The sequence below is a fragment of the Galleria mellonella genome, unplaced genomic scaffold, assembly GCF_026898425.1.
Source record: "Galleria mellonella isolate WM207_F2 unplaced genomic scaffold, CSIRO_AGI_GalMel_v1 utg44, whole genome shotgun sequence".
NCBI lineage: Eukaryota > Metazoa > Arthropoda > Insecta > Lepidoptera > Pyralidae > Galleria > Galleria mellonella.
Genome location: NW_026442100.1, coordinates 4,231,037 through 4,255,031, shown reverse-complemented (window position 1 = coordinate 4,255,031; position 23,995 = coordinate 4,231,037).

The following is a 23,995-nucleotide window of genomic DNA, read 5'->3' as shown; positions in this document are numbered from 1 at the left end:
TTTGCCATTCTAAGATGTATCAAAAAAAAAGTTGACTAACAATCAGCTTCAAGCGCTCAATTTTAAGCATCAGCGATCTTTAGTCTCATCTAGTTTTTATACCTCAGTAGCTTCTGAGCTTTGCTCTAGTCCAGCAGATGTTGAGAATTTAGTTTCGCTCACGTGTTATTCTTTCAGAAGTTATTTGTTTTTTGAACTGGACACACGGAAATTGATATTTTATGTCTACACCCATTTTGTATCTGTATCGAATTGAAACTGATATTACAGATAAAATATCTAGATTGGATCGGTTTTAATTACATCCTTTGTATTGGCAGAAGACTTTGTATAGAAATTGTTGATTATTTCTATTCCATTCGTATCTCGGCCGTCATACGATTGTATTTAGATTGTACAGTGGGATATGCCAGTGATCGTATGATTTACTAGGATATGATAGTGATTACAGGATCCCAAGGTATTAAATTGCCTTGTGGTCTCGGTATAGAATGGGCCAACCCTTCCTTTCCCGTGGGTATCGTAAGAGGCGACTAAAGGAGAGTGTGGGATGAGCAGCAGTGTTTCTCTAAAAACATCTTGAAAGTCTGTCAACTTGCCTGCCAAGCATGACAACTGCTAGCAAGACCCCTCTTGTAGAGGAGGCCTATGTTCAACACTGAACCGTTAATAGCTGATGATGACGATGATAATGTTTTTTAAATATACAGGGTACAGAGGAATAACACCTGAGTCCTCAGAAATGACAACGCATGGGGGGTATCATGGGCGAAACAGTATACTCTGTTATGCCCATGATACTGCTCATGTCTATAGGCGACTGTTACCTCTTTTCATCAGGTGGACTGTCTGTTTGTTTGCCATTCTAAGTTGTATAAAAAAACAAGAAAACATATATGTAATATGTTAATTGGTGTTTTCTATATTTTGCTTTATGTTTTTTATTTTGTTAGTTTTTTTTTGTTTACATTCTTTTATCTCTTTTTACTGTATTATGTGTATGTATTGTTATTTGTGTGCTGTAAATAATACAAATAAATGATCTATCTATTTATATACATAGATCTTACACGTACCTAGAGCAGTACAAACAGACTTACATTTCCTTCATAAGAGTATTACATACTCATCCATAGAAAGGCAAACCACAATATAACGACAAACCCATATTCTCATTACGCGTTACCCATATTAATAAATACACTTTATCTATATATAACAGAGGACCGTCTACGTATTAATCCTGAAAGGATATTGCAAACTACATTACACCTCCACTATCGTAGTTGGTTAATTAACTTACTATCCTCAGATATCCATTCTCGTTTCTCACCGTTGAAATTGTGACTTTATTACCTAAAGCAAAAGGTCGAGAATGAATGATTTTTTTGCACTGTTACACTAGAATACTACCAATTATAGAAGCTTTGATATGGCGAATTCTCGCTAAAGCGCAGCCACCTTAGTAGACATTTTAGTAATGGTTGTTGGATCATTGTAAATTGTGCTTAGTCAAGATTTGGATTACCTCGAAATTGTGCGGATCTGAGTAAAGAATGACATAACATGAATTTATTTATTTAACATAATATATTTAATGTTTAAGTATTCATTAATTGTTTGATTGTTGCTTTGGTATACAATAACATTTATCTGTAAGAGCTGTATACGCCTCTAATTGATATGCTCATCTAGCTCTAAGCTTAGAAAGAAGAAAGAAATATTAAAATATAAATAATTCGAGTAAACTTAGATTTAAGCAATTTTAAATAGCCATTTTTTCATAACTTACTTTATCATAACATTGTACATAGTCTGTTTAATTATTGTGAACACATTGTTGGTATATCTTTTATAAATAAGTAAATTTTATTTCATTCTTTATAGTACAGTATTCCAAAAGGTCTTAATAGTAGTAATGTGGTCCCGGTATAGAATAGACCACTCCTTTCTATTTCGTGGGTGTCGTAAAACTTGACTAAGGAAGGGCAAGGCATGGGCAGCAGCGTCCCTCTAAAGCCTGACTGTGGTTGTCAATCCGCCTGCCAAGCGTGGCCGCTATTGGCAATACTCCCTAAGGGGGAGGCTTGCGTTCAGCAGTGAACACTTAAAGGCTGATATGGTGATCATTCAGCCTGTATACAGTCATGCAAATTTATACATTTTAACTGTCAAATTGAATGCAGTTATTAATAAAATTGTCTTAAATAAAACTTGATAATGTTTTATAGATATTAAGTGATAATTAAAAAAAAAACTAAATAAAAGAAAATACATGTCATTATATGTATAATTCAACTATATAACATGTTTATATTACTTTTTAAATTTAATGTATTCTTTTACACTGTAGAAACAGTACTTTAAGAATCTTGTCATCAAATGCGATTTGAAAGAGTTTAAATGGAATTTAAAACTTTACACAGAACTGGAAAAAGAGAAGTGAGGGGTATTAAAGGCAACTAGAGCAAATCTCGTGAATAAGTCTTACCAGTCTTAATCTCACGAAGGTATTATATATACAAGAAAATATATTTAATATGTGTGTCTTTATAATAGCTTTTTTTTTTGCAACTTAGAATACAAACAAGCTGACGGCCCACCTGTTGGAAAGTGGTAACCGTCGCCTATAGACATGACTAGTACCATGGACATAACAATACACACACATACTGTTTCGCCCATGATACTCCCCATGCATTGCCATTCCTGAGAACACAGGTGTTATTCCTCTGCACCCTGTAAATTCAATACTATATCCCACTCTTTAAACAGAAACACACTCATGCAAGCACAACTGCTTCACGGTAGAAACACGAATGGTACAAAGGTTCATTACAATAAATTATTTAAACTCGTGTTCGCATCTCTACATGTATAATTTTGAAAATTCTTCGAAAACCTTTAATTGTAAAAAAAGAAATATAAAAATCAGCTTAGAATTCGAGGCAACGTCATCACGTAATATAGTCATAGTAAAAAAAAAGGCTAGATGGGAACTTATTTCTTTAGGGAGTTGCTTAAAAGCAAACATTTATCAACTAACTTCGAAGAAAGGAGTAGGTTACCAGAGGGAGACTTTGTACAAAAGTCGATTGCTTGGGTACGTCTGTCCCATTCGTGTTTCTACCGTGAAGTTTCGGTTTGAAGGGTGGGATATGGTGTGAATTTACAGGGTACAGAGAAATAACACCTGAGTCCTCAGGAATGGCAACGCATTGGGGGTATCATGGGCGAAACACTACACTCTGTTATGTCCATGGTACTGTTCATGTCTATAGGCGACGGTTATCATTTTTCATCAGGTGGGCCATCAGCTTGTTTGCCACTCTAAGTTTTACAAATAAAAGGTTCTCAATTATGTAATATTTTTTTAAGTTCGTTACTTAACAACACCGTCATTTATATACCTATTTGGAAAATTCTTCTTTTATAGTATACACTTTCAGATTGGTCTCATAGCCATTTCATCAAAATCGGTTTAGTAATTTAGTTTCTAAATCTAAATAACACGATTGAAGTCGGTGATCAAAATCTTAAAAGACAATCTCCTATGTAAACATTCTATGCACTCCATATAAATTTAATATGAGGGTATTCTGGCAATAATAGACTAATATGGCAAAAGACATGTTTTATCAAGTCGCAAACTTATTTGTTGACAAGCATTATTCAGACCATAATCCGAAGCTTCCATTAAGCCTAGCGCAGAAGCGGATCCAGCTGCTATAAATTACCAGCTAATCCTAGACAGTAACGTTTAGGTAATAAAGATTACCCCTCAACTGTTTTGCGGTATGATGAATGGGGTAGGATACAATAAATATCTCAGTATTCGAGCAGTGATTTTATTTAAACACGTTAATTTTTTAGCCTAGATTTAATAATAATAATAAAATTATTTCATCGTCATTATTATATCAGCTGTTACCTGTCCACTGCTGAACTAAGGCCTCCCCCAAAAGGATGGATTTTACGACTAGTTGCTACGCTTGCAGGTGTTTTAGCAACCGCAGTTAGTCTTTGGGGATGTTTTAAGAGGGACGCTGCTGACCATTCCTCGACTATAAGTTCTCTTAGTTTCCTCTTACGACACCCACGGGAATGGAAGGGGTGGGCCATTCTATACCGGGACCGACACGGCGGTTTGTAATAATAGTAAACGTAAATTTTATTTTCTAATATCTAGATAACTCTATCGTTTTGTGGGAATACTGATGCAATTTGTCCGAAATGATGCTCACAGCCACGTTTTATCAGCGCCCTGCTCGCCGTCGAAACGGAATTTATCCTCACACGCTTGAACCTAAATGATCACGTATATTGCGGTTTCAAAGGAATTTTCTCCCGCGAACGCTCAGGCTGTGGAATGAGCACTGTACCGAGATTTCTTCTAGAGACTACAGTATGGGACTCTTGTCTGATACCCCTAGTGTTGCAGGCATCTACAGGGTACAGTAATTATTTTCTGGCTGTATGCTTATTTGCCACCTTCGTGATATAAAAAAGAATGTCAATAACAAGTTTTTATTTGAAGTCGATTAAAAATTGATTCGGAATCCAACTTAAATTCACAGGTTTATCTTTCGATGTTTTACAACTCTGTACAGTTAAGGAGTAGACTTTCAATATTTCAGACAAGATTCCTAAATCTTCATTACTGTTAATAATCCTCTGTGCTGCCTAACAGTTATTATCTGGAGGAAAAGGGATTGTCAGCAATAGAGTTTGATTGCTAGTAATATGCCTTATTAGGTCGACCTCCACGTGCTTCCCTTTGAAACCATCGGGCCAACTGACCTGCTTCATCCTCACCTATCATCCTTCACTAGTGCTCCGCCGGTGTATACCGATAGCGCGGATGGTGTTACCATTCCATTATCACCCATTAAAAGAATAGTTATTATCTAAACTAACATGATAATTTGCTACCAATACCATGAACCTCACATGATTGTTGATCAAAGAGCCCGAAATTCAAGTGTGCTGAAGCTGGAGCTGTATCCGAGTCAACTTGACTTACGTGCGCCTTGTAATTAATGGCTATTGAGGTAATTGACTTGCCTCCAACAAAGGGACTGCGTTGGTTTATTAGGAAAATGCTAATTGGGCAGGTATGTCAACCATTGAACTGATCTCGATACAGGCAATGCTTACATAATGTCCCATAAAACAACTCGGCTTCAATTGTGACAAAACTGTTTTTTTTTTATTTTAAAGTAAACTACCAAAGTGATCTTGATAAAATTTCTATTGGATCAATCTTACATCCTTTCTGTTAGAAAAATAATTTTCCATATTGATTTATAACTGACGCAGCTATGAGGTAACAAATGTAAAAGAAATCGAAATCAGATTCAAATGGGGACTACCCAGAAAAGCTGAAGTCCCCAGTGGGGACATGAAGATAAAAGGATAATTAATTAGTTTACAGGAGTCGGAAATTTGGTGAACATCACCCCTATTTGTATATACGCAGGTGGCTCAGGACCGTTCTTTATAGACAGTCTATGGGGACCTATGTTCACCAGTGGACGGTTAATGGCTGAAATGAATGGCGTAGAGCAATAATACCTTAGTCCTCAGAAATGGCAACGCATGGGAGGCATCATGTATCAGTATACTTTATTATGTCCATGGTGCTGCTCATATCTATAGGCGACGGTTACCACTTTACATCAGGTGGGCCGTCAGCTTGTTTGCCATTGTAAGTTGTATTAAAAAAAATACTAGAAAGGCTAATATCTGTCTAGACCGTTCTTTAAAATTGACGACATTAGCGGTTGAAATATTCGACTGAGAAAATTTATCGTTCTTCGAAGTAATAACTCACCCGACTGACTTTCCATTTCTGCTATGTGAAGAGTAATAAAAAAATATCTATTTAACATTGAACTTAACGATTTCCGTACCGAAGTGGTGGCCTATTCTATGCCAGGAACGTAAGGGAAATGGGGAATGCCGTTGCCTGTCTTGAAATAAACAATTACTAGCTATTTCTATCGAATTCAAGACCTCTTTTCGTTGGAAATTGCTTTCATATAATTTTTTTGTACATTGATACTGATGTTCTTCAGGCCAATGCCTGTTCGACATCTATTAGCCAATTACTCATTCAGTTAAATTTAATTCTGGACCACAACTTTGAATTGGAAAGACAAACAGAAGGATATACAGGCGAAGCAAGTTAAATAAATAAAAGCTTTTAATAATGAATAAATATAGACAGAATGCCCGAAGAATAAGCAAGTTGAAGTAGCAATGGACTGGTCATATAATTCACACGAAATAATGCAGAAAATTACTGCAAAATCAGTTATTATAATAATATTATCTATTATCAAATAATAATAGCGTTAGTGTGTTAAAGTTAACCGTCAACCGACGGGGAACGAAGGTTCTTTAGTGGTGACCCTGTACGGGTAAATGCAGTGATGAGTGATGATCCACTAGATAGGGTGATTATTTCAAATGCATTGCACGTGGCTTAGGATTGTTTCTTATAGCTATCGGGGAGGCCTATGTTCAGTGGACAGATAATGGCTGAAATTATAACGATGATGTTCCATAGATTGAAATGAGAACGAGAATAAGTGTTTAAAAGTCTCCGAAATCGATGTTTATTCATGAGACAAGAGTCATATTTTATGCAACCTAAAATAATAAACAAACTGACAGCCTATCTGATGGAAAGTGGTAACATGACATGAACAGTACCATGGACATAATAGATTACATCGTGTAGCGCATGATACCCCTCATGCGTTGTCATTATTAAGGACTGCTTTTGCATCTGTATCCTGTAATTTCACAGCCACATCTCAGTCTTCAAACTGAAACAAAGTCATGTATATACAACTGCTTCGCAGCAGAAACACGAATAAATAAATAAATAAATTTTTATGCAGCAAACATTCTTTCTTACACTCATAAAAAAAATTCATACAGAGTAAAATAACATGTATATGAAGGGGTTACGAAATGTTTGCCGAAATGGTCCTCGCTCAGTGATAAGCTGCAGCCGAGTAGCTAAAGCGCTCAAAATCAGCGGCGAATAGGTAACAGGTACCCAAGCAAACGTATACATGAAATAAGAGGTGTATGTGATACAGATAATTTGATAAGCAACTTTTTTTTTATACCACTTAGAATGGCAAACAAGCTAACGGCCCACCTGATGGAAAGTAGTAACCGTCGCCAATAGCCTGAGAACTCAGGTGTTATTCCTCTGTACCTTGTAAATTCACTGCCATATCCCACCTTTCAACCCGAAACACAGCCATGCAAATATAACTGCTTTACGGTTGAAACACGAATGGGACAAAGGTATTATATTAGTATTAGACTAAGCAAACGACTTTTGTACAAAGTCTCCCTTTGGTGAGATATCTATTTCTTTCACCATTCAGGCTATCAAGCACTAAAATGCTTTACCCTTTGACATTAGATCTGTCTCAAACAAAATGGCATTCAAGCATTAATTACGGTCTTTTAAAATTTAAAATCCTTAAAATCGTAATATGTTTTAGACGTTTTTCTTTGTCTGATGCTTGTATTTTCATTGTCTGAGTGGTTTTTTGTCTAATATTATTTATTATATATATATATATATATATATATATATATATATATATATATATATATATATATATATATATATATATATATATATATATATATATATATATATATGAGTATTATACGTACGTTTATTATTTAATTACTGTTTTAAGTTTTTTTTTATTTATTTGCTAATAACGTTAATACTAGTACATAATAATTATATTTTCTCTGATTTCTGACTGCCATTTTGTTCACGCTGGTTTTGCGACACATATTTAAAATGGCAGATGAAGATTGATAACTAATATGGAAAGAAGCTAAAATGAATGTAGAATTTTTGGTAGCAATAGTGGTGGTCATACTTCAAGTGTTGCCAGTCACACACACACTAATGTTAGCGGAATTAAACAAAATAATTCTTATCAAATAACCAGTGGAAATAAGGACATCCGCGATATAACACTTAGTTCAGTTAAATATTCAGATTACTCCGTCAATTTCGTTTGAATCAGCAATTATATTCTCTAAGGTATCACGGATATCGATGACGAGGTAGCTTCGAAATACCATTTTCAAATAACTCCGCTAATTAAGTGCCGAGCGATATTGGGAGACGTCACAGTGTAACTATTCGTTCATTAGTTGAGACGTTGAGTAGCTTAACATTCAAGATACTTACTCTAGCAAATAATTCGATATAACTATCCACTTTCGTGTAACTTGTTATCAATTACTCGTAAATAAGCTTTATATTTGAGAGTCGTTTCGTATGTAAGCCTCTTAAAGATGCGATGTTTTACATAAACATATACGTGTACATAAATAAATCCTTATTAGTAAATGTGAACGTGTGTTTGCTACCTTTGCTTTTGCTCTTTTGAGGGCGAAGCAATAAACTGAGTTGTGACCATTTTGTATTGTTATGGCACACGCACAAAAGGAAAACAAAATGTACTTGGCTTTATTATAATTTTTTTTAATAATTTATGTTATCTCGCTTTTTATGTATATCTATATATGTTGTAATTTGTGTGCTGTAAGTAATGCAAATAAACTATCTATCTATCTACCTTTTAGCGCCTTAACTGGTGAAACAATTATTATCAAATTTGATATATACGTAGTACATAGGACGGTGAAGACTGTCATCATTATCCTATGAGTTGTTAACAGTCCACTGCTAAAGATAGGCCCCCTTAGATTCTAAATCTCCTCAAGGGGGGAGCTTGGGGAGATTTAGAATAGAATAGAATGGAATGGAACGGAATGGAACGGAATGGAACGGAACGGAATGGAACGGAATGGAACGGAATGGAACGGAATGGAAAGGAATGGAACGGAATGGAACTGAATAGAATGGAAATTGAATAGAAAATATTTATTGCCAGAAAAACAATTACAAAAGAAAATACAGTAAATACATATATAAGAAGTGTTTCATATTAGGCAAAAGGAACTGGTTCCACTGACGCTGTGAGTGTCCCAGTGCAATCTGTACAGCTGCACAGCGCTGGTTTTCAGCCACTTCCAGATTTGCCATTAGCTAATTGTAAACAGTTCCTAATTGTAAACAGTTTGTCCGAAGGCACGAAACTTTGTTACTTTTTTTTTTTTATTCCTATAGAAATATAATACGTACAATAATGTGAATATATAAATTTACATTTTAACTTACTGATACATACTTAAATAAATCTATCATCATCAACATCCCAGCCATTATTTGTCCACTGCTGAACATAGGTATCTCACATAGACTACCATAAAGAACGATCCTGAGCCACCTGCATCCACTGACTCGCTGCAATGCATTTGAGGTCGTCACTCCATCTAGTGGGGGATCGCCTACACTACGTTAATTAATTCATTAAAAAATTTATATGTATACATAAATATATAAATAGGTTTACATACAAATTCATATGCATACATATGAAGTTATAAAAATAAAATAATGTTATATATCTACATACATATATTAGATGTTTTTTATCACGATTTTGTGACTAACGATCGCTTGTAAGCATCAACAAAAAGTGTAAAGTAAAAACAACCATAAAATGTAGGGAGATAAATGTAAAATTGCAACAAAAAGCATATTTTTATAAATATTTCGATGACGCAAGCAAATTTATAGAGCTATAACATTGTAAGTACCTTGAAGCCTCCCATATAATCTCTTAGGAAGTTACCTAACACTCCAATACAGAAGGAATCGATAATGCAAATTTTATGTAAAGAGACCGCGAGGGGGCAAATTTTGGGAGGAAGTTCCCAGCCGATCCAATCAGTGGATCTTAATAATGTGTATCGAATGTTTAGTTTGCACAGGTTTAATTTTCCCCTACCATTGTATTGTGAATGGAATCAATAATTTCTCATTACCAAATCAAAGCAGGCAAGTCACTTTAGATAAACTATGGTAAATCGGTATATGAAGGAGGGGCGGGGAAGGGGGAGGGGGAAGAATTATCAGTAATATGGACTACCAATTTTTATTAGTTTAGTTTTTAAATCAAAGCTAGTTTTTCTGCGATTGAAGTTGGTTTTTTTTTGTGAAACAAATTCTACTCGTAAACTAGCAATCAAGGTAATGGTTATAGTATAAATAAAGCCTTTTAATATTATAAATACGAAACATTTTAAGGAAGGTCGGATGAATGTTACTCTTTTACGCAAAAACTTTTGAACAGATTTGAATGGAATTTGGTATTTATTTATTTATACTTGTGCACACATTCAAATATGTCTACAGGGCGGACTTTTTTTTTAATGGGTGATAATGGAATGGTAACCCCGCCTGCGCTAATGGGATACGCTGGCAGAGCACCAGTGAAGGGTGATCGATGAGAATGAAAACAGGCCGGCTAGCCCATCATGATGAATTCATCAGGAATTAGCCATGATAGTTTCTAGGGAGAACCGCGAGGAGGTCGACCTGGTTAAGTATATTGCTAGCAATGGGTTCATTAGACCTCATTACTAACAATTCCTTCCCCCCACAGGGCGGACTTAATGCCTGATGCCATTCTCTACCAGTCAACCGTTACGATAAACAGAGAGAGTAAATGTCGGTGCATAGAATTAAAAAGAAAATATAAATTAAATAAATATTTCGAGAAAAAACAGCTATTTATAATAAATAAACATACAAACATATAAAACAATATAATTACAAAAATATACGTACATAAATCACATACAATATATATATATATATATATATATATATATATATATATATATATAAATAACTATACATATTATATATTAAATTAATAAATATATAAATCATAACTGTGTAACTATGTATGACGTATGAGTATGTATAGGTTATTTCCTAATTTAACACAGTATTAATTCATGTGGGAAAAGCCGCAATAAAAAGCTATTAAATAATATATTAATTTACCTTTTATTGGCATAAAGTAATTTCTAATTAAATATTTAATATTAAAACCGTTAATTTAAGTTCAAATTTAGCTGTGTTTAAAATACCACATCGTAAACCACGTCATTATGCTTACTTTATTATGGTTAAAATTAATTATTTTTATTGGCACTCACAAAACTAATTATGGCTCTAGTCGGAATTTGTTTTCGCAATGGCGGTTTATTTTGTTTCAAAACAATTTTCACTATATTATATAGTGAGCTAGTCACTATTTTTTTTATGGGTGAAAATGGAATGTTAACCCCGCCTGCGCTAATGGGATACGCTGGCGGAGCACCAGTGAAGGGTGATCGATGAGAATGAAAATAGGCCAGTTAGCCCATCATGATGAATTCATCAGGAATTAACCATGATAGTTTCCAGGGAGAACCGCGAGGAGGTCGACCTGGTTGGGTATATTGCTAGCAATGGGATTCTCAGTCTCTATTACTAACAATCAAAGAAATTATAAAAAATAATATTTATAATATTAATATATTATAAACATATAATTAGACTAATATAACAATACATATAATATGTTAAATAAATAAATATTACTTTAACAAACAATTAACTGTATTAGAAGAGCAAATGAAACAATCTATGACTCAAACAGAGTAACTAGCAAATTAAAGTTTAAAGGGAAAGGTGACAAAAAATAAAATAAAAAGGAATGAAGTTTATAAATTGGCCTTTTTTAAAAAAAATATATTTAAAAGCTAGTTTGCTTAGATGTCTAATTTTATTTAAATTTAAATTTAACTTTATTTATATCCATATGGATATAAATATAGTATATTATAAAAATTATGGCTCCATCGTGTTCTCATGGTATAAACAATTTTAATATGTGAAAACTTTGTCCTAATGTTAAGTACTTATATTTGGAACTGTTTGTTAAAAAAGTATTTCTATAGAACCTTGTCTGTTTAGAAATATATATATATATATATATATATATATATATATATATATATATATATATATATATATATATATATATATATATATATATATATATATATATTTAAAGTTTCCTTATTTATCGAATACTAGCTATGTATATATATGTTTACTGACCGGGATAAAAAGTTGCCTATATCTTCTCCAATCCATATAGTACGTGTGTACTAAATTTTATAGTGATTGGTTAAGCCGTTCAGGTGCTATAAGGTAACAAACAAACAATCTCACTTTCACGTTTATAATATTAGTAAGGATATTGAATAAATAAGAGACAATTAGAACAATAATCAGAATTTATATAAAATTAAAAAGTCTATGGTTTCGTGAACTCCATCTCAGAGAGTCTACCAAAAAATGTTTTCCGAAATTTTGAGGTTGATCAAAACACGAAATTGATTCCAAAAATTCGAAATTTCATTTCATGGTAGACCCGTGATTAGGTCGTCATTTCCCGTCAGGTGAAATATTGGCGAATCGCATAACTCTTCAATAGTGAAAAAACATCTATTAAGTTTAACTACTTATCAATCAAATTCAAAACGAAGAAGATTCTCAATTGGTTTGTATTTTTTTAGGTTTGTTATCTCACAAACCCGTCAATTATAAATCAATTGCGTTTTATTTTATCTGAAAGGTCACAGATTAGTCCAGTAGATTTTTTAACAAAATCAATTTAGTTGTTTAGTTGTTAAATTAAAAAACTGGTTTTGCTATAGTTTTTTTGTGGAATACATTTATATATTATACTACTAAGATAGAATACTTATTCAGAATGTTTATTGAAATAAAGGGTAACTTTGATTATTGCAAAATTATAATAAAAGACGGTATGAAAGTAAACCCTGTATATTGTAAAAATAATAAATAACAATCTTTTTATTGAACTACATACAATAAAATTACATATAGTCCTGATTCCCAAACTAGCGTTAACCGTATGTTTGGAGCCAGTGCCTTCCAAAGTTACAATTTAGTTATAGTTCTATATACATATACAAATTTACATCACTGATTGTGAAAATAGATATAGAAACGTCGAAGCAATCGCGTTACACAATCGCAAAACAAAAATAAAAACATTTATCTTTTGGATGTCGCTCCAAAAGTCTATGTCCAAACAAATAAACTCTGAAACATAGTTGCTAACAAAAAAATACTTCGACCGACTGCTCTCATGTAAATAGAATTTTATTACCGCTCTCCGCACAAAGTCTGGCGAACTGTCTGTTACAAATATAGCTGAAACTTATTGCATTAGGACGTGTCAAATTGAGTCACAACTCGCCAACTCGACTGTGGTACTGGCGGCCAACTGAATTTGTAAGAACTAGCCCCCTCGACGCCAAGTTGTGAATATGACTTGATTGTGCATAACTTGATAGTGATGGCCGCCGGTTCCGAGATACTATTTGTGTTTCTCTACAGTTTGCCTCAATAGAAGTTAATGGAAACGTAAACAAACGAAAAATTTAGCCAACTAGAAGATAGTTTGCCGATATCCAATAGAAAGTTGATGGACTGAATGTATGTTCCGATTTGTTGCTGATTTCATTCAATGAGTGTTTCTGTGACAATTACAATAAAACTTTGGTTAATCTTTCATTATCTCTATTTCATTATCATTTTGAAATAACGTAACTTTGGCACATGAGTCATTTGCTTTTTTTTTCTTTATTTTAATTTTTTTTTCCTGGATAATCAGGTTCCTTTCCTTGTTACAGGTTTAAACTGTCAGAGTTTATTTTTAATTTTTCCTGTATATTTGCATTTTGTTGTAGGCAATGGTTTATTATTTTTGAATAAAAAGGTTCATTTTTATACAAAAACGTTGTTTTAATAAAGCTAAATTATGATATTTAAAAAAAAAACTATCAAAATCCAATTTAAAATTTAAAAAGGTGCCAAAGAAGACTTATAGAGCAGTCTACTTTTGCATTTTAAGCGAAAAGCATATCCTGCCAAAGTTACCCCAAACGTTTTCATACTTTGGTAGCCACTAAACAGTTTTTTTCTAAGTTACTTCTCAATATTTTTCGTTAAAATTTGCAGTATTTACAGCCTTATTGGTGTTCGTTACAATGAGATTTTTTCTTGTGGATTATTGGCGAAGGTTTTAGATTTATTGTCAAAAATGTCCCAAAATCTGCCAAAGTAACCCCGTTTTACCATAGACTATGGAACCGAAACATGGTAGGATCATGTTTCGGTTTGCCCATATGCAAAAGCTTCAAATTACTTATGTATTCTAAATATGGATAGTTGTAGCACTTCAGCTGCCCGCTAACAATATGTTTTCTAACTGTATTGGGTTGACTGGAAGAGATCTCTGTCAGAGATAAGTCCACCCTTGCTCACAACATTTATAAATACATTATTTTACATGTAACTTACAAGTGCAATAAAGAATATATATTACTTAGTGGGCTTAGGGACGGCTAAGTTCGGAGTCTCTTTGCGTGATAGAATCCGAAACCAGGATATTTGCAAAAGAACCAAAGTAACCGACATAGCCCGAATGATAAGCAAATTGAAGTAGCAACAGACTGGTCGGTAGCTCGAAGAACCGACAACCGATGGGGAAAAAAGGTTCTTGAGTACCGACCGTACGAGCAAATGCAGTATAGGACGACCTCCCACTAGATGGAGTGACGACCCGAAATGTGTTTTTTTTTGATAGGTGAAAATAGTACGGTAACCCCGCCTGCGCTAACGGGATACGATGACGGAGCACCAGTGAAGGGTGATCGATGAGAATGAAAACAGGCCAGTTAGCCCATCATGATGAATTCATCAGGAATTAACCATGATAGTTTCCAGGGAGAACCGCGAGGAGGTCGACCTGGTTGGGTATATTGCTAGAAATGGGATTCTCAGTCTCCATTACTAACAATCCCTTTCACTCGACCCGAAATGAGTTGTAGGGAGTCAGTGAATGCCGGTGGCTCAGGACCGTTCTTTATGGCAGTCTATGGGGGAGGCTTATGTCCAGTAGTGGACAGTAAACGACCGATATGATGATGTTGATGAAACATTTCAGCAAAACATTTAATTATTGTTACGATTGATATAGTTCGAAGAAAGCGAGAAGGGGTCTGTATGAATCGAATGATTTGGTATTTTAATGCTTCTGCTTACCCCAATGGTAGATAGACGTGACAGATATGTATGTATGTGTTTATGACATGGCTGTTTTTTGCCTGGAAAAATAATAATTGTAAATGTCATAAAATTTTAAAACTTTAACCCTTTACCTTTCAAAAACTTCTGTAGGTTAATATTAATTCGGGGTTTTTTCACCTAAATGAGATTCTAAGTTGATTTAGGTAACTTTTTACTGTTTGATTAAAGTTTATTCAATCATCTTTTTTTAGAATTTTCAATATTCGTTGAGATTTAATAAAATATTAGCTCTTACTTACGACATAGTATGCATACACTTTAGGGGTTGAAAACCCAATGAAATATATTAATTTTAGATGTCCTATCGAAATAAAACATGTACCGTTTTAAATGTTACCTTTGGAAGGCAAAAATGATAATTCTAAAAATGATATTTTTAGAATTCTTTTGACCTTATTATAAGACGCTTCATGTGATTTTTTATTGAGTTTTATCTGTGTAGGGAAGTCATATTATTAACTATTTTATTACATGTATTTATACGAGTATAAATTTTACTGAAAATTTAATTGCTTAAATGCCTTAAGACCTATTTTAATTTATGGGTTTTTAGAACTGGAGATAAGGCATGTTCAATTTGTATTCTTATTTTACTAACAGAGGTAATGCTTTGAAGAAAGAAAGGATGGAATGTATGAAAGATGATATGCATAAAAGAGGTATGGGCCCAGGTATAACGACTGATAGAGATCAATGGAAGAGGAAGACATACGGCGCCGGCCCCACGTAATGGGATGAAGGTTGGGAAATGATGATGAATTCACGACTAAGTTTGCAGGGATGTGATTTATTGAAATACCTACATACCCACCTATTTCATACTATTCAATGTATCTAGGTATAATGTTAGTATAGTAAAAACAAGTATTTTTCACGTTTTTTTTTTATATGTATTCTTTTTTTGAGTGTGTACCAATATCTGTCGTTAATTGTGTGCTGCTGCAAGTGATGTAAATAAATTATATACCAATATCTATCTATTTAAACCCCGCATATTTGTCCTCGTGATACAGGATAAGTCAATCGACGATAAGTGTCTATATATATATATAAAATTATATTAATTAACTAATTCATTTATATCATATATCAACGCACAATTAAAATAGTAAAAACTAGAATTTTAAATTTTGCAAATAGTTTTTTTTTATTTAGCAAAGGTGAACATTATAAAAAAAGATTTTGAAAACTCAACCCCTAAAGGGGTAAAATAAGGGTTGACATTTTGTACGAAATTGTCAGTTTAGAAGTTACGACACGTGAAGTTTTATAGAACAAGAATTCGAATACCACACGCACAAATATTTAGCATAGCTAAAGAATCAGTAGCAAGCTTTTTAATTACTTTTATACATTAGCAAATTAGATAGCTTTCCGCACCTTCCAATGTTTTTAATTTAATTATTTTATTACCTTAATATGTTTATTTTAATGTTACAACTGAATAAATTAATGTTGTTTTCCACGATACGAATGGCGTAACGCGGGGCGCTCGGTGACAAATTATACTGAATATACATAATTGGACATTTTACACAAACCGCACGTTAACTTAGACAATTTAATATGATAACATTTTTTTTTATATTTTGACCCATTTCTTTGGGGACAATTATATCAGATTTTGTTTTTTTTTTAAATCTTCCATATTTAAAGAAAGAATGGAAAGTAAGGAAATACAAATATGATAAAGCAGAAAAGTTCATTTGTCTGAACCCAGCAATCTCTGAAATTGCCGGATTAGTTAATTTAAAAAAAAGATGATTTTAAATTCACTGCCATATACCTTTCAAACCGAAACACAACCAAGCAAACACAACTGCTTCACGGTAGAAACACGAATAGGACACGATAGAGGTGCCCATGCAAACGATTATTGTACAGTCTCCCTCTTTCTTGAGGAGTTCATGAATATTATGGCATGATCTCGAGCTGTGGAATACAGTTAGTAAATTATATAATAACATACATATGTTGTCTGCAAAGTTTATTAATTTAACTTCATATATATGTATATATTGTATATATATTATAATAACTTCGATCATTCAGCTGTATATCTATTTATTAAGTTCCTAGTAATTTCATAATACAAGTGTGAAAGTATCTAAAGATGTTTATTATTTACTCATGCTTAAATGGCTGAACCGATTTTGCTGTACGAAAAAACCATGTTATAAATCAATAGGTTTTTTTAATGCAACTTAGAATGGCAAACAAGCTGACGGCCCACCTGATGGAAAGTAACCGTCGCCTATAGACATGAGCAGTACCATGGACATAACAGAGTATACTGTTTCGCTCATAATACCTCCCATGCGCTATTCCTGAGGACTAACTAACTGTACCCTGTAAATTCACTACCATAAACCCACCATCGAAACACAGTCATGCAAACACAACTGCTTCACGGTAGAAACACGAATGGGACAGCGGTGCCCAGGCAAATGACTTTTGTACAAAGTCTCCTACTAGTACATAGATATATACTCTTTTTAGTTTCCTCTAAAATATCACAGCAGTAATCTTATTATAAATACAAACAATTACGAAAAATTTTCACACTGAGAAAACAATGGGCGGCTTTATTGTTAGAAGCGATCTCTTCTAGGCAATCTCTATATGGAGAGAAATAGTAGTACATAGTGTATTGCTTATCTCAATCTTCGTAAATACATATTATAATATAATATAGAATCACACAAAAATGTTTAAATTTTACTCTACTTGAAAAAAAAATATATTTTTTTTTCTATAGGATATTTGTCAATAAAACTTACTGTAATCAAATAACAATTAGTTGATAATAAAAAGTTGAATGGACTGCTACTTGCCTCTATTCAAAAGTTCGTGGCGATAATGAGTTCAAATACAGCCGACACCAAAACTTTGCGCATCTATTTACTAAAGAAGTTGCAGTGGTCTTGTCCCTTGCAAGATAAAATGTACTAGATAGATAGATAGATAATTTATTTACATTACTTACAGCACACTAATTACAATACAAACATACACATAATACACAGTAAAAGAGAGATAAAAGAATAAAAAACAAAAAAAAAAAACAAATAATAAAATATATAAAACAAGAATTTCCTTTATTTTTTCATGCATGTGCCATAGTAACACAAAATGGTCACAACATAGTTTATTGCTTTGCTCTAAAAAGAGCAAAACACTAAGTTAGTAAACGTTAAATAAGTAGGCAAACTCTTTGTCGGATCTTAAATGTCAAACACTTTATTCACCATAGGATTAACACATTTCACCACTTGTAGTCCAAGTGGTGAAATACCCCTGATTATCCCACCTGGGATGTGGCGAGCATATTTTTTATTCAAACCCGTATTCATTTATCCATTCGTCCTCCGGATTTGCATACATTATCTGTCTATTCTTATGTAAATCGTAAGAATCTTATGTCTTTTCAAGGGTCTGTGAATCGTTTCATGATATACTATCTATGTTTTATCGAACACAAACGGAGTCTGATTCTGTACCGAGGAAAGTTCTCGATTTAATTTGTAAACTTGTTTGGTTTTACTCTTATCGGCCGGGGACCAAGTTCCTAAGAGTCATACGAAATTATCAACGCCATTGTAAGCCACTGAGATAAGTGGTGCTGGAAATGTTTCATTTTTTTATTATTCTTTATACTACTTAGAATGGCAAACAAGCTGACGGCCCACCTAATGGAAATTGGTAACCGTTGCCTATACACATGAGCAGTACCATGGACATAACAGAGTATACTGTTTCGCCCATGATACCTCCCATGCGTTGCCATTCCTGAGGACTCAGGTGTTATTCCTTTGTACCCAGTAAATATACGTTATATCCTACCCTTCAAACCGAAACACAGCCATGCGAACACAACTGCTTCACGGTTGAAACACGTATGGGACAGAGGTACCCAAGCAATCGACTTTTGTACAAATTCTCCATCTAGATACACATATATATATATATATATATATATATATATATATATATATATATAGATGTATTCATTTATGTATATACTTATTTATGCATGTACATATTTATTGATTTATTATATTATAAATTTTTATATTAGTCTATTTATATGTTTATAATATATGAATATATTAAATATTCCTTTTAACATTTCCTCAATTCAATAACGCACCGCCTACTTATTTCTCAGTTTGCCCAATGATTGACTGGTAGAGAACGCTGTTAAGTACATAGGTTCACTGTGTATTAAAGTTTAAATAAATAAATAAATATACAGCTGACAAGTACTTTCCAATATCACCCTTCACTGGTGCTCCGCCAGCGTATCCCGTTAGCGCGGGCTGAGTTACCATACCATTTTCACCCATCAAAAAAAAAGTCATGTAATGTACGCATATATAGTAACATTTGCTTGTCAAATATTCTTTAGCTTTTTTCTTAAAGACATTTAAATTCTCTGTTTCCTTAAATGTCTTTAAAAATTTATTATATATTTTAGAAACCAAACCAAAAAAAAAAAAAACTTTTATCAAACAATGCCACAGCATCAGGTCACAACCTGAGGCTGAACCAAGTCAAAACTATATTTAAATAAGCATTAGTACTTACGTATACAGCATTTAGATGCCTTTTCTACCCTTTATTTCTACACTCATGGCACGCGTCCACATATAAAAGTTTCCTCGACTCGAATGATCAACTTCTGTATGCCTTTGCGTTGTGGATTTGTGAATATTTTCAACATTTCCTACAGTATTTGGTAACAATAAACTGGAATCTTCGTAAGTTTGCTTCTATTTTATAGGGTGTGATATATATTTATTGATAGACTTGTTGTTTTCCTTGGCATATACTTGGATTGAAAATCGCCAATGCAAAATAAGTACTATAAACTGGTGAAGGTACATAGTTCTCTTGTTTTTACTGTGCACGTAACATTTGAATTGCCCTTATTTCACGGAGCATAATTGGAACTAATGTGGCAGGGGATGACCTTGTCGACCTATCCTTTGTTTGCCGCTTATCGTCTGGAGAATCATAAGTTTCATTACCACCTTGAATATACTTATAAGGAACTTAAGCACATTTCTTCTTCTTAATGTTTATTTATATTAGAATAAATGAGAACTCTTTATTGTTTCATTGAAAGAGTAATTTGGATTATAAGGATTATAAATTTATACTGGCGTTGTATGTAAAATTGGCGTGAATTTACTGGGTACAGAGGAATAACACCTGAGTCCTCAGGAATGGCAACGCATGGGGGGTATCATGGGCGAAACAGTATACGAGTACTCTATTATGTCCACGGTACTGCTCATGTCTATAGGCGACGGTTACCACTTTCCATCAGGTGGGCCGTCAGCTTGTTTGCCATTCTAAGTTGTATAAAAAAAAATTATACAAAATAAAATGAATAATTAATTGCATAAATACAAGATAAATAGGCAACAATAGGCGATTTTATCACTAAACAGTGATCTTTTCCAGGGAACCTTAGGAGAGAGAGAAATAATTAAAATTGTGTCTGGTCAAGGTGTAACAGGTTTAATAATAAAAAGAGGGAGAAAAAAGGGGCTTAAGATAAAATTAAATAATATATTTACTTTAAATATTTATATTTCACAGTTGATAAATTGTGAAATATAAATACTGATAAGTAAAATAAATATTTCACAGTTAAATTAAAAATTTACATGCAAAATATAAAGCAAGAATATCGAAATAAAGCCAACCATGTAAACATGAAAACTTATTTGTTGTAAATACATGGTTGAAAGCGTAATTAATATATTTCCTTTATATTTGCAAAATCGAATAACTAATCGATGGCCACTGTCCAAAATTATTCGGACAGTCCGAAACTGTAAATGCAGAACTATTCATTAAATAGTTTCTAGAACTTTCCTTTGGTCAAACTCAAAACGCCTCTGTTTAACATCAAAGTGAAAATCCGAAATCCCTTAAGCCGAGTTAGAATTTACAACCTAATTTCTATCAATCGAAAAGGCAGAATCTCGTTCGTATATCGCACACCTTAAGAGTTACACAAAATACAAGCCGGCCCGTCGTAAATGTGAGAGAATCCAACAGGCAACTTTATTTTGAAAGCGACAATTGCTAACTATGTTCTGGCAACTAATTGTACAGATTAAAGTTTGGGTCGCTTACTAACTTCACGTTTAGATATTCGAATTTAATCTGGTTTAGGCTTTCTCAAATTGCATGGTTGGAAATTAGCGGTAAGCCAGATAAGTGTTTAAGATTATTAAGGCGTAACTATTGTTCAATTAATATATTTAATTGATTTAAAAAAAAAAATAGAATGTTATAGTAAACCTATAACATTTTCTATGAAATATTAAAGACTGGATATTATTAGAGATAATTATAAATATAGGTATGTATACATATACATCTGGCTATTATCTCTGCAAGTATTATGGATACCTTTGGTATTTTATATATTTCGGGTACAGATCGATTATTATTTTGACTAATTGTTGTAATTGTTAATTTAATATATATATATCAATAAAATCAGTATGGATATTGTTTATAAATATCATCATTAGCCACCTGCATCTACCGACTCCCTGCAAAGCAATTGGGGTCGTTACTCCTTCTAGTGACGGGTCGTTCTATACTGCGTATTCCCATACGGGTTTGCCACTCAAGAACTTTTCTTCTCCATATAAAAATATGTACGACGGGAAACCTTATGAACTTTAAATTTTGTATAAGAAATTGCAAATATAATAAATTTATAAAGTCGTTACCAAAAGAATATAAATTTTTAAAATTAATATGGATTCGTTGTTTAATTGGAACACATAAAATATTCCAGAAAATTATTGAGTAAATACTGCATAATTAGTATTTTAATTTATATTTAATTTTAATGTGATGTGAAAATTTAATAATTGAATTATTAATTTTTCAATTTATATTTGGAAACATAAACATTTCAATTCAAATTCAAGTCCCAATTGTTGGTGAATGAAAAAAAATGAAGTAGAAAACCATTGAAATGTTAATCCACTGATGGGTCGTCAGCTTATGACTGTACTAGACTGTTTATACTGTTAGTAACGAATATTTGGAGAGTATTTAGAAAACAATTTCAATTTAACTTTTTGTTATTAATTGAGGATAAAGTACGAGCTTCGGACTTTATAAATAACCAAATATTGTTAGTTTTGTTATTTATATATATTTATTCGTTTATATATGTAATTTTAGTATGTATGTATATCGATAATTAGTAGTACCGCATTCGAGTATTCTGACACTTCCCTATGATTGACTGGGAGAGAATGCTTTTAGCATTAACTCCGCCATGTACACATATATATACTAATTAATAAATAAATAAAAAAAATATTATTGTTTAAAACCAAAATTTGCAAAGATTAATATTTTTTAACTGTGTTTATATTGATGAGAAGAAATTTAGATCACATAATTAAAGGAAACAAATTTGTTGATTTAAAGCTTTATTTCAGAAACAATAGCGTCTATAATTCTGTCAATGCAATATTTATGTATTGACAAGAACCCCCACTGGATACTGCAAAGTAAATAAGCACTTGGTAAAACTGCTGGAAGCCCTTGCAGATTCTGTCGTGATGAGGAAGTAATGACACAACATATCATTTGCCTTTTTTATCCCAGGTGTACATGGGTGACGGTAGTCGCTTTCTATCAGGTGACCCGTCTGTACGTTTGCCTATCTAACAATAAAAAAATACATGCATAAACTCCTTCAAAATATACCTTATGTTCTGAGAGGATAAATAATATTATTGTTAAGGACATGATCAAATTTCTGTCACTGATAATAATTAACAGCAAATTATAAGAAAGGTCAGAGGTCTTAGTGGTCTTAATGTTACGACATTATTCGCCTTACAAGACCCACTCTTCAATAATAATAATGAATAATGATACCGAAATGTAGGGAGTTACATCCGACAAGTCTTATACCAACCAATCTGGAACAACACCTCAGACGGTTAGGATTCTGAGATGGCTCAAACCCGGGTAAGATGCAGAAAGATGTACTCTTAGATATTGCTTGCATAGTACGCTAGTTTCTCTCCCTGGGGATCTGAAACCCGGCCGAATGTGGTTTTTTAATGGACGATAATGGAATGGTAACCCCGCCTGCGCTGTGGGTATACGCTGTCGGGGCATCAGTCTCTCACTGATAGGAGAGAATGAAAAGGTCGGTCAGTTAGCCCATCGTGATGAATACACCTAGAATTCAGCACGATGGTTTGCAAGAAAGACTACGTGGAGGTCAATACGACATAGTATGTAGGCATGGTAGTTCGCATTACTAACAATCCTTCCTCTCCACTCCGCTGGGAGTAAGTCTTCCATCTCCACTCCTTAAGAGGGAAGATGTGAATTTTGTTTTAAAAATAATAATAATCCTGTAAGGTTTTGCTATCAGTAGTAGGACCGTTGGTAGCAAACTGGTAACTGTAGAAATAGTTATAGAAATATATTTTAAAATTAGCAAGGATATTATGAGAAAACATAAGCATCAGATACTCAAAAGAATTTAAGTTTTTTTTTTATACAACTTAGAATGGCAAACAAGCTGACGATGGAAAGTGGTAACCGTCGCCTATAGACATAGATATAGAGTAAACTGTTTCGCCCATGGTACCCCCCATGCGTTGCCATTCCTGAGGATTCAGGTGTTATTTCTTTGTACCCAGTAAATTCACGCCATATCCCACCCTTCAAACCGAAACACAGCCATGCAAACACAACTGCTTCACGATTGAAACACGAATGGGACGGAGGTATCCAAGCAATCGATTTTTGTACAAAGTCTCCCTCTGGTAAATCGATCTTGTA